Source organism: Octopus bimaculoides, chromosome 18 (genome assembly GCF_046866305.1).
Source record: "Octopus bimaculoides isolate indiv1 chromosome 18, ASM4686630v1, whole genome shotgun sequence".
Taxonomy (NCBI): domain Eukaryota; kingdom Metazoa; phylum Mollusca; class Cephalopoda; order Octopoda; family Octopodidae; genus Octopus; species Octopus bimaculoides.
Genome location: NC_142945.1, coordinates 44,122,988 through 44,137,207, shown reverse-complemented (window position 1 = coordinate 44,137,207; position 14,220 = coordinate 44,122,988). Strand labels below are relative to the sequence as shown.

The following is a 14,220-nucleotide window of genomic DNA, read 5'->3' as shown; positions in this document are numbered from 1 at the left end:
TTGGTTGAAATAATTGAATGTGTGTGTATACACACACAAACAAACACACACACACACACACACACACATACACACAGATAAGTAGATAGGTAGATATGACTAGTCTGTCATACCGGCCATGACGAAGGGAAATAGCCCTGAAACTCGAGTCGCCTTTATATATTTATATTTATATATTTGATCCTTTATATTGAACACTCAATATTTCATCGACATTCAATACTTTCGTTCATGGTGCCATCCATTTTTATTTTATTTTATTTTATATTATATATTGTATATTATATTATATATTGTATATTCCATATTCTATACCCCGCATTGGTTCTGCAGGAATATAAATAAAACATAAAAAACAGACAGTGTTGGAACTCTTTTAAACAAAATAAGATATCTATATCTATATGCATATGTATATAAGTGTACACATATGTATAAAGAGAGTTGGAGACAACAGAACAAGTATGGTGTGACAAGGACATGTCATTCATAGGGTCACAGATAGTAATGAAAGAACTCTGGAAAACCAACTGATTGATTGATGTGTTGGTCAAATGATTAATCAAGTAATCAAATAGTTTGTTGAATAGTTTAACGATGAGAATAAGAAACGAAATAGGACCAGCGCATTTGTTTTTTTTTAGTGGCAAAAATGACCCTTCCAAAATATACATTTATACATTTATATAAACATACACATGCACACACACACATAAATAAACATTGTCATATATAAAACACACATACACACGAATGTAAACACACACATATGTAAGATTACTATTGTCACTTTGCAGTTTATAACACCAATGTTGTGGTAAGTAAACAAAGGTAAATGTATTTTGTTATTCTCTTAACAATGCAGACAATAAATGCAATGGAGAGAAAGAGAGAGAAATGGAGAGGGAAGGAGAAGTGGAGGGAAGGTGAGGGGAAGAGTGGGAGTGAGAGAGAAGGGGAGAGAGAATGATTATCTAGCGATGCTTCAGGGCTGGTTATTCATTTATTTTCTGATAAATGACTAACCTATCACCCATCTGCTTATGAAGAGAACTTGGTTGCAATCACTATTTAAATCAAACACAAGCTAGAAGTCAGCTGAAGTGGATATATGTGTGTGCATGTATATGTTTATGTGTGTGCATGTATATGTTTATGTGTGTGCATGTATATGTTTATGTGTGTGCATGTATATGTTTATGTGTGTGTGTGGATGAGTGCGTATTGATAGATTAAAAAACCCCAGCTAAAATGAAGAATACGAAGGAGTAAGGAGGAGACAAATAATTAAAATATGAAGTCAAAAACCAATAAAGAAGGTAGAAAAAAAACAGATATATAAAATGAAACAACTCTATTTAGAGAATGTATACAAAGAAATGTGTACAATAGGAATAATTATGCCAGGAACAGAAGAGAATCTAACATTTTGATATACCTTTTATCAAGGACAAATAGAAATGAAAGAAAAAAAATGCCAAAAGTAATTCAAAGTAAATATTTGGTCGTATTTTGATTAGATGGAAATTGCCCCGTATTTTATGATTTGAATTGCGATAGTCATGCCTTTTGTAGTGTCAAGTGAAAACGTAACCATTTTCTATGGTAGCTTTCTCAAACCTAAACTGTGACTCTAATGTATCATAATACATACTCTTTTACTTGTTTCAGTCTTTTGACTGTGGCCATGCTGGAGCACCAGGACTTATTCTTTGTAAGCCTAGTACTTATTCTATTGGTCTCTTTTGCTGAACCGCTAAGTTACGGGGACGTAAACACAGCAGCATCGGTTGTCAAGCGATGTTGGGGGGACAAACACACACACACACACACATATATATATATATACGACAGGCTTTTTTCAGTTTCCATCTACCAAATCCACTCACAAGGCTTTGGTCGGCCCGAGGCTATAGTAGAACCCAGAACCATGTGATTGGTAAGCAAGCTACTTACCACACAGCCACTCCTGCACCTATACACAGCCACTCCTGTGCCTATAATAAGCATACAGTTGATTTTTAATCAAACCCAATATACGACAGGTACTTATTTTATCAAACCTGGAAAAACGGTGGGTAAAGTCTACCTTGGCTCGTTTTAATTACAAGTCTCCAAGTGACAAGGAAATACTACTTTTCTTTTCCCTGATGTTTATATCCCTCACTAAACAGTCAGGTCATACCAAGAAAACTCGTTAACCATAGGTCCAATTGTTCATGGCTGATCTTTCTGTGGCTCAACAATAACAACAACAATAATATAAATAAGAAAGCTACTTTTTTAATGACTGACTAGTAAATTCCAGGCAAGGATTTGAACTGAGATCCCAGCAATTGCTAGTTAAATTTCTCGTTTTCAATCAATGATATAACACAAGTTACATAAGTTCAGAGAAATTAAAGTTTTGATAAAAATTAAAAAAAACAACTAAATAAATAGATTTGATGAAGTGTGAAGCATGAATAATTAATCCATTGATTAATGGATTTCTACTTCGTTCTTCTTTTGTTAATATCAAAACTAATTACATTATAACTTTTAGAAAAAGACATGAATAATAAAGAATTGTTGGCAATTTTTATAAATATAAAACAAACTGGAAATGTACTAGCATAAAAATAATAATAATAATAATAATAATAATAAATTCTTCTTTTTATTCTTCTCTTTATTATTGTTATCATTATTATTATTATTATTATTATTATTATTATTATTATTATTATAATCATCGTTGGGTTATTTTAGGGTGAATTATTTTTGGATTTATATATTTTTATGCCTTTTTTTTTTCTATCTCTGATTTATATTTCTTCACTGAAAGAAAGACAATTTTTTTTTTCCTTTTTTTCTTTATTATTTCTTTCTTTATTTATTTTTCCTTTTTTTTTTTTTTCAAGAAGAAATTACTAATTTACTATAACTGGAAAAGTCTTTATGAATTATAACGCTTTACTTGTTTCACATATTCGATTGGCGTCAATATTAAATTCCTTTTTTGTTAATTTATTATTATCAATTCCGTTTTTTTTTTCCCCCTTAATTTCCAGAAATTATTTTGAAATAACTAAAATATCTTTACAACAATGAATAAATAAATAATAGAGATAATATATGAATTTATATATATATATATATATATATATATATATATATATATATATATATATATATATATATATACATACATAGACATACATGTATATGATTTCTTTGTAGTTTAAATCAAAGTCTCTTATTAACTAAATGAAGTGTTCTAATTTTGTGGTTAGCAGTCTTCTGAAATTTTGTAGTGCAAATGTCCCTAATGAATACATTTAGTTACACTCATAGAAGGTCAGCTTAACCAAGAATCTGACAACGTAACTTCCATAGTCTGCATATTTTGATTTTCACATCACCTACATCATTTTAAGCAGTTTACTATGCAAAGGGGTCAAGCTTATCCGTTTCTTTTCTGTTTACTAAAAGCACAAACCAAATCTCCCTTTGAGTAGTTTAAACCAAAGTCTCTTATTAACTAAATGAGTAGTTAAAGATTATCTTTACTTGCCATAGTAAGTGCCAACACCTCATTATTAATAATGCGTTGGTTATTGTTATCATAGACAATCAGGCTATGACCAAAGGTGTTCTAACGATGACAATCGCATCATCATTTTTTCATGAAGATATCTGTCTAGAAATACACTTATCACCATCATCATCATCATCATCTTTTAATGTCATTATCCATGCTGGCATGGGTTGGATGGTCTGACATGAACAGACAAACCACCTGAAGAAGATTGGTGGATGGATGCATCGATGGATGCATCGATGGATGCATCGATGGATGGATGGAGGGATGGTTGGGTGGAGGGAGGAAGAGATGGTTATGTTAGAAGTTCTTGTTAATTAGTTAAAATCAAACAGAAGATGGCTGCTTGAATTTTTCTCCAAGTCAGACTCTGCATAGCCAACTCATCTGGATGCCCTTTCTAATGCCAACCACTTTACAGAACATACAGGGTGCCTTTAATGTAACACTGATACAGGCACATTTATGTGGAACCAGCATGGTTGCTTTTATATAGCACTAGCACCCATGAGCCTACAAGACAAGGAACTCGCAGCTTAGAGAGAGTTGTAGAGAACATGCCCGAATGCATGGATGGCCACGATTTGACTTAGTTTGATGTGTTTTCTCAAGCACAGCAAACCACCAGAAGTTGCAGTCGCAGTCCCTTGTCATCTCTGTGAGGCCCAAAAACTGAAGATCCTTTCTCATCACTTCATCCCACGTCTTCCTGGGTATACACCTTCCATATGTTCATTCCATTTTTAAAGGTTGCAAGGGTATGAGATGAAGTGGATTTGACTGTTATTTCTAGTCCAACGTCCATATAAGAATCTGTTTCATTATACAATATGATTCCAATCACATGAATCAACTAGAATATCTTGAAACAATAAGATACTTCAGAGTATTTTTCAATAAAGAACAAGAGAAATTACCAGAAATAGTCAATAACCTGCCACAACCATGGACTATCAGAATTGATAAATTATTATTCTGCTTAGGTGGTAGTAATGGTGGTGGAGAATAGTTATCTTGTCCCAAAATAAAGGTCAGCTCTATATCTAGATTATGTCTTCCAAAAACGATCCACTAATACAATGGGAAATGTAAATAATGAGAGAGCAAGCATTTCTGGACCTCTTTATATTGCAGGATGTCAGATCTGTCGTTCCATAATCTTCAGATTTATGTAATTCTTGGACATATTCCTCATTAGTTATTGAATTTGCATTATAAATATGTTATATAAGGTTTTCTACCAACATGGAATTAACCCTTAATATTCAAATGGAACTAAAAGACTTGGCTACCAGCAATGGTTAGGAATAATCAATTGAAAAAACAAATGGCTTTTTTTTTTTTTATATTTTGAAAATTTGAATCAATATTGTGTTGCAGTTGTTACTATTCTCTGGTGCTGTGAGCATAGCAATAATTATTCAAACTTGTTATCAAATACATTCTCAGAGTAGCTATCCATCATGTGAGAATTGGTGTGCAGTAAGTTAATCTCACCATGTCCATAGTATCTGCCACAAGGGTAATATCTTCTTTGATAAATAAGCGCTTTCTAAAATATTACATTTGCTATATTCTGCTAACAATGATTAGGTTAACGCCACTATCCAGTGTTGGCTGTGAAATAAGAAATAGGAAATAAGGAACTACAGAAACGAAGTCTTCAAGCACAGGATCGGGAGTACCAAAAGATAATAAAGAACATAGACAAATATATTTTGGAACTGGTGCCATGTAAAAAGCACCCAGTACACTCTGTAAAGTGGTTCGCATTAGGAAGGGCATTCAGTTATAGAAACCATACCAAAACAGAAAACCGAAGCCTAGTGCCATGCTCCATCTTGCCAACTTCTGTCACATCAGCCAACCCATGCCAGCACGGAAAACAGGCGTTAAATGATGATGATAATGATGATGATGATTATGCTGATGATGACAACAATGACCACAATGACAACAATGATTGTTACACGTCATTGTCTAATTTGTCATCATTCACTGTGGCAATGATATCATCATCATCAACACTATCATTGCCATTATCATCATCATCATCATCATCATCATCATCACTTCTATAAATCCTTTAGCATGGCTTCTGGTCTTAATCAGGTACATATGACAGCAAGCAAGCTCCTTTGGACTTTGGAACTGTCAACATCCTTTTTTGCAGGATGTTGAGTTTCAAGTAGTGCTGGTTTTTGTAAGGCTACAATATCAGGTGATACAATGTAGAATTGCAAAACTTGTTAGGAATGCAGCCAAAAGCTCCAATTACTATTGGCACAAATTTGGTTTGTGTATTTCACATTCTTGAGATTCCAATCGGAGCTCTAAATAGTTATCAACTTTCTGCGCTCCTTGTTAGCTAAATTAAAGTTACCTGGAATGGTTACATCTATAATGCAACATTTTTGATCTCTCTTTCTCTTTCACAATGATTTCTGGTTGTTTATGTTGCTCTTTTACATTATTTGTACTTAAAAAATCCCACCAAATTTTTTGCATTTTCTAATATTCTGTCAGACAATATGTCAGTACCATTCCTAGCCTGCCTTGTCTAGTGCACCAGTGAAGAAGTAAAACACACTTTATTATGGCAACTTATGTTCTCTTTCAGTGTAAGCATTTGAAGGGTACCTATGACATGGACAGTAGTAGTAGTAGTAGTAGTAGTAGTAGTAGTAGTAGTAGTTGGTATGATTTTTTCTACTTCCATCAATTTTGTTTTCATTTCGTGCCAAGTGCCTTTCATTCTTTCAGAGTTGAGGAAATAAGTACCAGGTGAGCACTGGGGGTCGATGCAATTGACCCTACCCCACCCCACCCCCTGCAAAATTTCAAGCCTTGTGCCTATAGTAGAAAATATTACTATTATCATTATAATTATTTGAGGAGTTCAATTTCTGCTGAGGTTGATTTTTGCCTTTCATTCTTTCAGGGTCGATAAAGTAAGTACCAGTTGAACACTGAAGGCGGAGAGCTGGCAGAAACGTTAGCATAACGGGCGAAATGCTTAGCGGTATTTCGTCTGCCGTTACATTTTGAGTTCAAATCCCGCCGAGGTCGACTTTGCCTTTCATCCTTTCGGGGTCGATAAATTAAGTACCAGTTACGCACTGGTTCGATGTAATCGACTTAACCCCTTTGTTTGTCCTCTCTATGTTTAGCCCCATGTGGGCAATAAAGAAATTGAACACTGGGGTCAATGTAATCAACTTATGCTATCCCAGAACTTGCTGGCCTTGTGCCAAAATTTGAAACTATCATCATCATCACCACCACCATCATCATCATCGTTGTCACCATCATCATCATCATCATCATCATAATTCTAATTATCATTATCATACACTTGTATCAAAGTTTTTCAATCTATTTCTCTTTTTACACAATATTACACAATATCATCTTTCTTTATATTATTTCTCAAATCATTCAATCAAAAAACAAACAAACAAACAAACAAACAAAAAAACACAGTTCGATAATAAGATAAACCAGCAGGTGAGTTCTGCATTGGACTGCTGGCACATGGATTCTTGTAGCAATTCCTATCAGAAATTTTCTTGAGATTGAGCTGACGCTAATTTCTGTCATTCAAGCTAATTATTAAAGAGGGGTCATAATACAAAAGCTACAATAATTTTGAGATCTGACAGCAGTTCAACAGTTTATCAGCAAAGACAATGACTATGTTTAGTGAGGTACAGTACATTTCTTCTCATATACTTCCTATATGCTAATTATTATATTGACAGGTTTAGCTGAAATTTATTTAATTAAATTCATAGAGTCAATGAATAATTCGCAAGCATTTCAGAAAAGAATGTATTATATCTTTGTTGACAGAATTAATGGTTATGATGATAAATTGTTGCGTGGTCGTGAGGAAAGAAGCTTGCTTCCCAACCACATGGCTCTGAGTTCAATCCCACTGTATGGCACCTTGGACAAGTGTCCTTTACTATAACCATGGGCTGACCAAAGCCTTGTGAGTGGATTTCGTATATAAGAAGCCCATTGTATATATATATATGTATAGGCGTAGGAGTGGCTGTGTGGTAAGTAGCTTGCTTACGAACCACATGGTTCCAGGTTCAGTCTCACTGCATGGCACCTTGAGCAAGTTTCTTCTACTATAGCCTCGGGCCGACCAAAGCCTTGAGTGGATTTGGTAGATGGAAACTGAAAGAAGCCCATCATATATATGTATATATATATATATATGTATGTGTGTGTGTACATGTTTGTGTGTCTGTGTTTGTCCCACCAACATCACTTGACAACTGATGCTGGTGTGTTTACGTCCCAGTAACTTAACGGTTCGGCAAAAGAGACCGATAGAATAAGTACTAGGCTTACAAAGAATAAGTCCTGGGGTCGATTTGCTCGACTAAAGGCGGTGCTCCAGCATGGCCACAGTCAAATGATTAAAACAAGTAAAAGAGTAAAGAGTATACATGTGTGTGTGTATGTGTGTTTATGTCTGTGCTTGTCTCCCAACGCTGCTTGATAACTGGTATTGGTGTGTTTATGTTGTAACTTAGCAGTTCAGCTAAATAAACTGACAGAATAAGTATCAGGCTTAAAAATATAAAAAGTACTAGGAGCAATTCATTCGCCTGAAATTTCTGCAAGGCAGTGCCTCAGCTTGGCTACGGTCTAATGATTGAAGCAAGTAAAAGATAAAAGACCATTTAGAACAGGGGCTTTCAAATTGTGGTCCGCGGACCACAGCGGGTCCGCAAGTCAAAAAGTTTGAAAACCTCTGATTTAGAACACAGCCCTGACTTTGATTTCAGATCGCAAACTTACTGTAGCTATTGCATTACGAGCTTGGGCAAGGAATCTGAATCAGCAAAATACAAGCTTTTGTCCTATTTCTCATCAGAAGTGGTCAGTTAGAATGGCATATATCCAACTGTCAAAATCAACCGTTCCAACAAATGAAATTATTCGGTCTATACAAACATAGAAAACGAGATTAAAACAGTGAAAATATAAAATAAAAGATAAATGAAGCTTGGAAGAATGCTAACCAAACTGTTAGTTACAGCTTATTTCATTCTCTCTCATGTAACACGCAAACATATACAATATACATACATCTGATTCAAGACCAGCAGAAACCAAAACCAGCTCATCAATGCTAGTAACTTTTCTAATATATAGGTAAAGTCTATCTCTCTCTTATCACAGATCTTATACTAAGAGACTAATGGAACAAAATAAATGAACACTGAAGTCCCCTTAATATATTATTAAAAATAACCACTGAGATCTACTTCCATTTTGGCTCACTTGCTTTCAGAAATGGCTTGTCAATTCTAACTTTATCCATTGTATAATTAGCTATGACAAAATATCCAGTGATATGTATAATAACACACCTTATATGTTAGTTTGACAACTTGATAGATTTGTTCTTTACTTTTTTTTGTTTTTTTGTTCTTTAGTTTGTTTCAGCCATCATGGTTAGGACCATGCTGGAGTATCACCATGTGTTAATAATACAAGAATCACTATAATTTCAGTATCTCAGTATGTGTTTGACAGCATTACATGTCTGTGTGTATGTGTGAGAAAGTGTGTGTGTGGGTGTGTAAGTATGTATACATACATGCATACATATGTGTATATGTGTGTGTAAGTATGTATACATATATGCATACATATGTGTGTATGTATGTGTGTGTGAGTGTTTGCATGTGTGTGTAAGTGTATATACATATATGCATACATATGTATGTATATGTGTGTGTATGCGTGTGTGTGTGTGTGTGTGTAAGTATGTATACATACATGCATACATATGTGTGTATGTATGTGTGTGTGTGTTTGCATGTGTGTAAGTGTGTATACATATGCATACATATGTATGTATATGTGTGTGTGTGTAAGTATGTATACATATATGCATACATATGTGTATATATGTATGTGTTGGTATGTATACATATATGCATACATATCTGTGTATGTATGGGTGTGTGTAGGTGTGTATACATATATGCATACATACATGTGTATGTATGTGTGTGTGATTGTGTGTGTGTATACATATATGCATACGTATGTGTGTATTAGTGTGTGTGTATACTTGTGTGTATATATGTGTGTGTAAGTATGTATACATATATGCATACATGTGTGTTTATGTGAGAGTGTGTGTGTATGTATACATATATGCATACATGTGTGTGTGTGTGTGTGTGTGTGTGTGTGTGTAAACCTAGTCATTGTGTTCAGACATGTTGAAAATTACAAAAGCTATTAAAATATATAATTTTTCGTATTTTATTAATGTCTTTTTAGTTTGACCTTTGAAAATCAAAGTCTTTGCGTGGTATTTTTGTTCACGACTTCATATTCTTAGCTTCTATTTAATGAAATGCGTAAACACTAAAAATTCTTGGATAATAATTATATTTTCTATATGTGAATTTTTTTTTTTTATGCATATTGAATCATGAGTATTTCATAAAAAAAGAAAATACTTTACACTCATTCATGCTTGCATCTGTGGGATGCTTTATTCACTGGAACAGATATTCTGTTGTTGAACAGATGCTGCTTTCATACTGTTAACCACTTAAAAATTGAGTGGTTAATAGCTATTTCAGTCAGGCAAAATCAAATTGTTACCACATTCATATTTTAATCAATTTGAAAATTGGAGTTCTCTCCCTTACTTTTCCTAACAAGAATTATCATTTAATATTAAAGGTTTTCCTTCTCATCGTGGCTGCAACACTTATTTTGGCTCTCTACATTCAATATGTTAACATACACTTAATTAAAGCAGAGAAGGCTAAGCTTTATTGTTACCTCAGGGGTGTAACACAAGTATGGATTAAACTTATAGTATGTGATTCATAGTCCAACTGTGTCTCATAACACTATCCATGGCTTCCAAAATAAATGTGAGATGGTGTATTTTAGGAGGAAGATGTGTAGCTTTTTATACTGAATTAAACATTTTATTCTTGTGAACAGTAGCACTTTGGCTTACAGGTTCCAATAAGTTAATCACTGGTTTATCACTTTGTTGCTTCTGTTTACACACACACACACAGATGCATACACACACAAATGCACATGCACACACAAACATGTGCATACACACACACACTTAGGTATACAGATAAGGTGCTGCATCCTGTGCAAATTGCACAATTGTTTTCTTCTTTAACCCTGGGGAAACTCATGTCCTGTAAACAAATTAGGTGAGTAACTGAAAGAAGCCCATGATATATGTATTATTTAAAACAATTTGATTCTGTTCCATGCGACTTAAAGTTTTGCCGGCCTCTAAAAGAAGCCCATCTCTTTCAGTGTTTAGAATATCTGTCATATATATATGACATCTGTCTGTCGGTCTGTCTGTCTGTCTGTCTGTATGTATGTATGTATGTATGTACGTCTGTCTGTCTCTCTCTCTCTCTCTCTCTCTACCTTGCTGCAGACACTTGCACTAGGTGCAATGAAGTGGGAATGAACCCAGAACCATTTGGTTGGGAAGCTAGCTTCTTACCACACAGTCACATACAACATGAATGACGTAATTATATGCCAGAAGACATTTTCTTCCTATGATCCACCATTTATGGTACCTTACAACAACAACAACAACAACAACAACAACAACAACAACAGCAGCACCAACTACAACAGCGAGAACAACAGCAGCGGCAACAACAGCAACAATAACAACATCTGTAATAATAGCGACAACAATATCGTTTTCAGCAGTCACAAAAATGATGATAAGAAAATCATCAACAATGAGAACACACCATAAAATTTTGAAAAGAAGAAAATATACCTCATATGCAATATAAAACAGCCTGTGTTGAAACTGATCTGGCTACACAATGATCATAAAAAGATATGCCATAATAAAAGCCAGTTTTTCTTAAGTAATGTTAAGTGTTATACAGAATTATAGTAAAACAGAGAATTGTAAAGTGTGAATTATCTTACAGGGCTTGTGGGAATATGGTTGATAGATTCCAAAAGTAAAACCACCATGAAGGAGAGTGCTAAATGGTTATTACCGTGAATGTTGGTGCAATATATATGTGTGTGTGTGTGTGTGTGTGTGTGTGTGTGTGCGTGTGTATATGTATGTGTGTATGTGGATATGTGTGTGCACACACGTTCATTGATATATATATATATATATATATATATATATATATATATATATATATATATACATATATATATATATACATATATATATGCATACATATATAGATATATACATATATAGATATATTTATATATACATATGTATACACATACATTCATACATATATAAATATATATATGTATATATATATATATATATATATATATATATATATATATTTATATATATATACATTTATATATACATATGTGTGTGTGCATATATAAATGTATATATGTATACATACAAGCATTTATACATATATATATCTTTATATGTGTATATATACTCACACATACACACATATATATTTACACCACACTCACATGTGTATATTCATACACATACATATATATATATGTTTATACACACATACATATATACGTACATATATATATATATATACACACACATATATACATATGTACATACATATATATATATACACATACATATATACCTATATATACATATATATATATACACATACATATATACCTATATATACATATATATATATACACATACATATACACCTATATATACATATATATATATACACATACATATATACCTATATATACATATATATATATACACATACATATATACCTATATATATATATATATATATATATATATATATATATATAATATATATATATACACACACATACATATATAACTATATATACATATATATATATATATATATATATATATATATATACACATATATACATGAACACATGCCTACATATATCTACACTCACTCACATACGTACATGCATGCATACATACATACATATACACACATACGTACAAACATACATGTACTCACACATAGATACAGACACACACAAACACACACACACACACATACATACATACATGCATACATACATACATGCATATATGCATGCATGCAACTAACAGTATTAACTACGTGACCCTTATCAATGCTAATATTACAGAATCTACAACAGACGTGTCACATGACAGAGGACATAAGTTCAAATCCATAAATCTATGCACACACCATATACACAAACACATACATAGATGTATATATATATATGTAGACGTATGTGTGTGTGTATAGATATTTCTATGGGTATATATTTATGTGTGTGTATATAGATATATGTATGTGTATATTTGTATGTGTGTGTGTATATATATGTATGCGTATTTATATGTATGCATGTGTGTGTGTCTGTGTTCTTTTATTCTTTTATTTGTTTCGGTCATTTGTCTGTAGCCATGCTGGAGCACCGCCTTTAGTCGAACAATTCGACTCCAGAACTTATTCTTTGTAAGCCTAGTACTTATTCTATGGGTCTCTTTTGCCAAACTGCTAAGTTATAGGGACGTAAACACACCAGCATCCATTGTCAAGCGATGGTAGAGGGACAAACATACACACATGCACGCACACACACACACATTCACACACACATTCACACACACACACACACACAGAGGAATATATACAAGTAATGCTGGTCAACTTGGTACCAGTTTCGAAATTTAGCGCCAAATAGGTGCCTGATTTTTCATCAGCTAAAGTCTGCCAGCTAATTACTACTACAGTAATTAGCTGGCAGACTTTGGCTGATGAGAAATCAGGCACCAATTTGGCACTAAATTTCGAAACCTGTACCAAGTTGACCAGCACTACTTGTTCTGACTTAAGAGAGGTAAGATGTTATTATCGTTCACTAAAACTTTTTCCTATCATGTCTCTAGTAGATTTGTGACTATTCGGTGGTACAGAAGTATTTTTGACTTCTACTTTTTAGCAATGTACGTGCTTATGTAGTGCCCTTGTGTATATATGTGCATATCTAACATTGTATGTATATATTTTATATACATATATATATATATATATATATATATATATATATATATATATATATATATATATATATATATATCAAAAGCACCCAGCACACACTGTAAAGTTGTGGTGTTAGGAAGGGCAACCAACCAAATCAAATTGGAACTTGGTATAGCTCTCATGGTTGTCAGCTCTAGTCAAACCGTCCAACACATGCCAGCATGGAAAATTGAGGAGGAGGATGATGATGATATATATCTACTAAAGTGACTTTTGTATCATCCTAGATAGGTTTATCATTTTTATACTTATGCTTCATGCTTAGACAGATTGGTTGAGGTCAATATAGAGTGAGTCATTATAGAGCTACTGCCCTCTTGGATAGGTCATTAGAGTGTACTCAATATATTTTATTGTAGGACTGGAATAAACGTGATTCTCAAATCCCTGACAAGAACCAAAGGTTCTTTCAAACTTATGTTCTCTTTGCTTTTTTACTGACCGTTTTATAGAGTAAAATCAGGAAATATTTCATAATAATAATAAATTAATAATGATGATCAAGAAAAATGTATAAAATATACATAACAGAAATAA

At 33.2% G+C, this 14,220-nt stretch overlaps 1 pseudogene across 1 annotated transcript in view; it reads left to right on the top strand.

Annotated features, from left to right (window-relative positions):
- Positions 1-13,453: 13,453 nt before the first annotated feature.
- The window catches only part of LOC149132054 (histone-lysine N-methyltransferase SETMAR pseudogene), a 34,265-nt pseudogene continuing 33,498 nt past the window's right edge, over positions 13,454-14,220 (top strand). Inside the window, exon 1 of the transcript XR_016245020.1 lies at positions 13,454-13,480. The product of XR_016245020.1 is annotated as a histone-lysine N-methyltransferase SETMAR pseudogene (transcript). The remainder of the gene's footprint in view (positions 13,481-14,220) is intronic.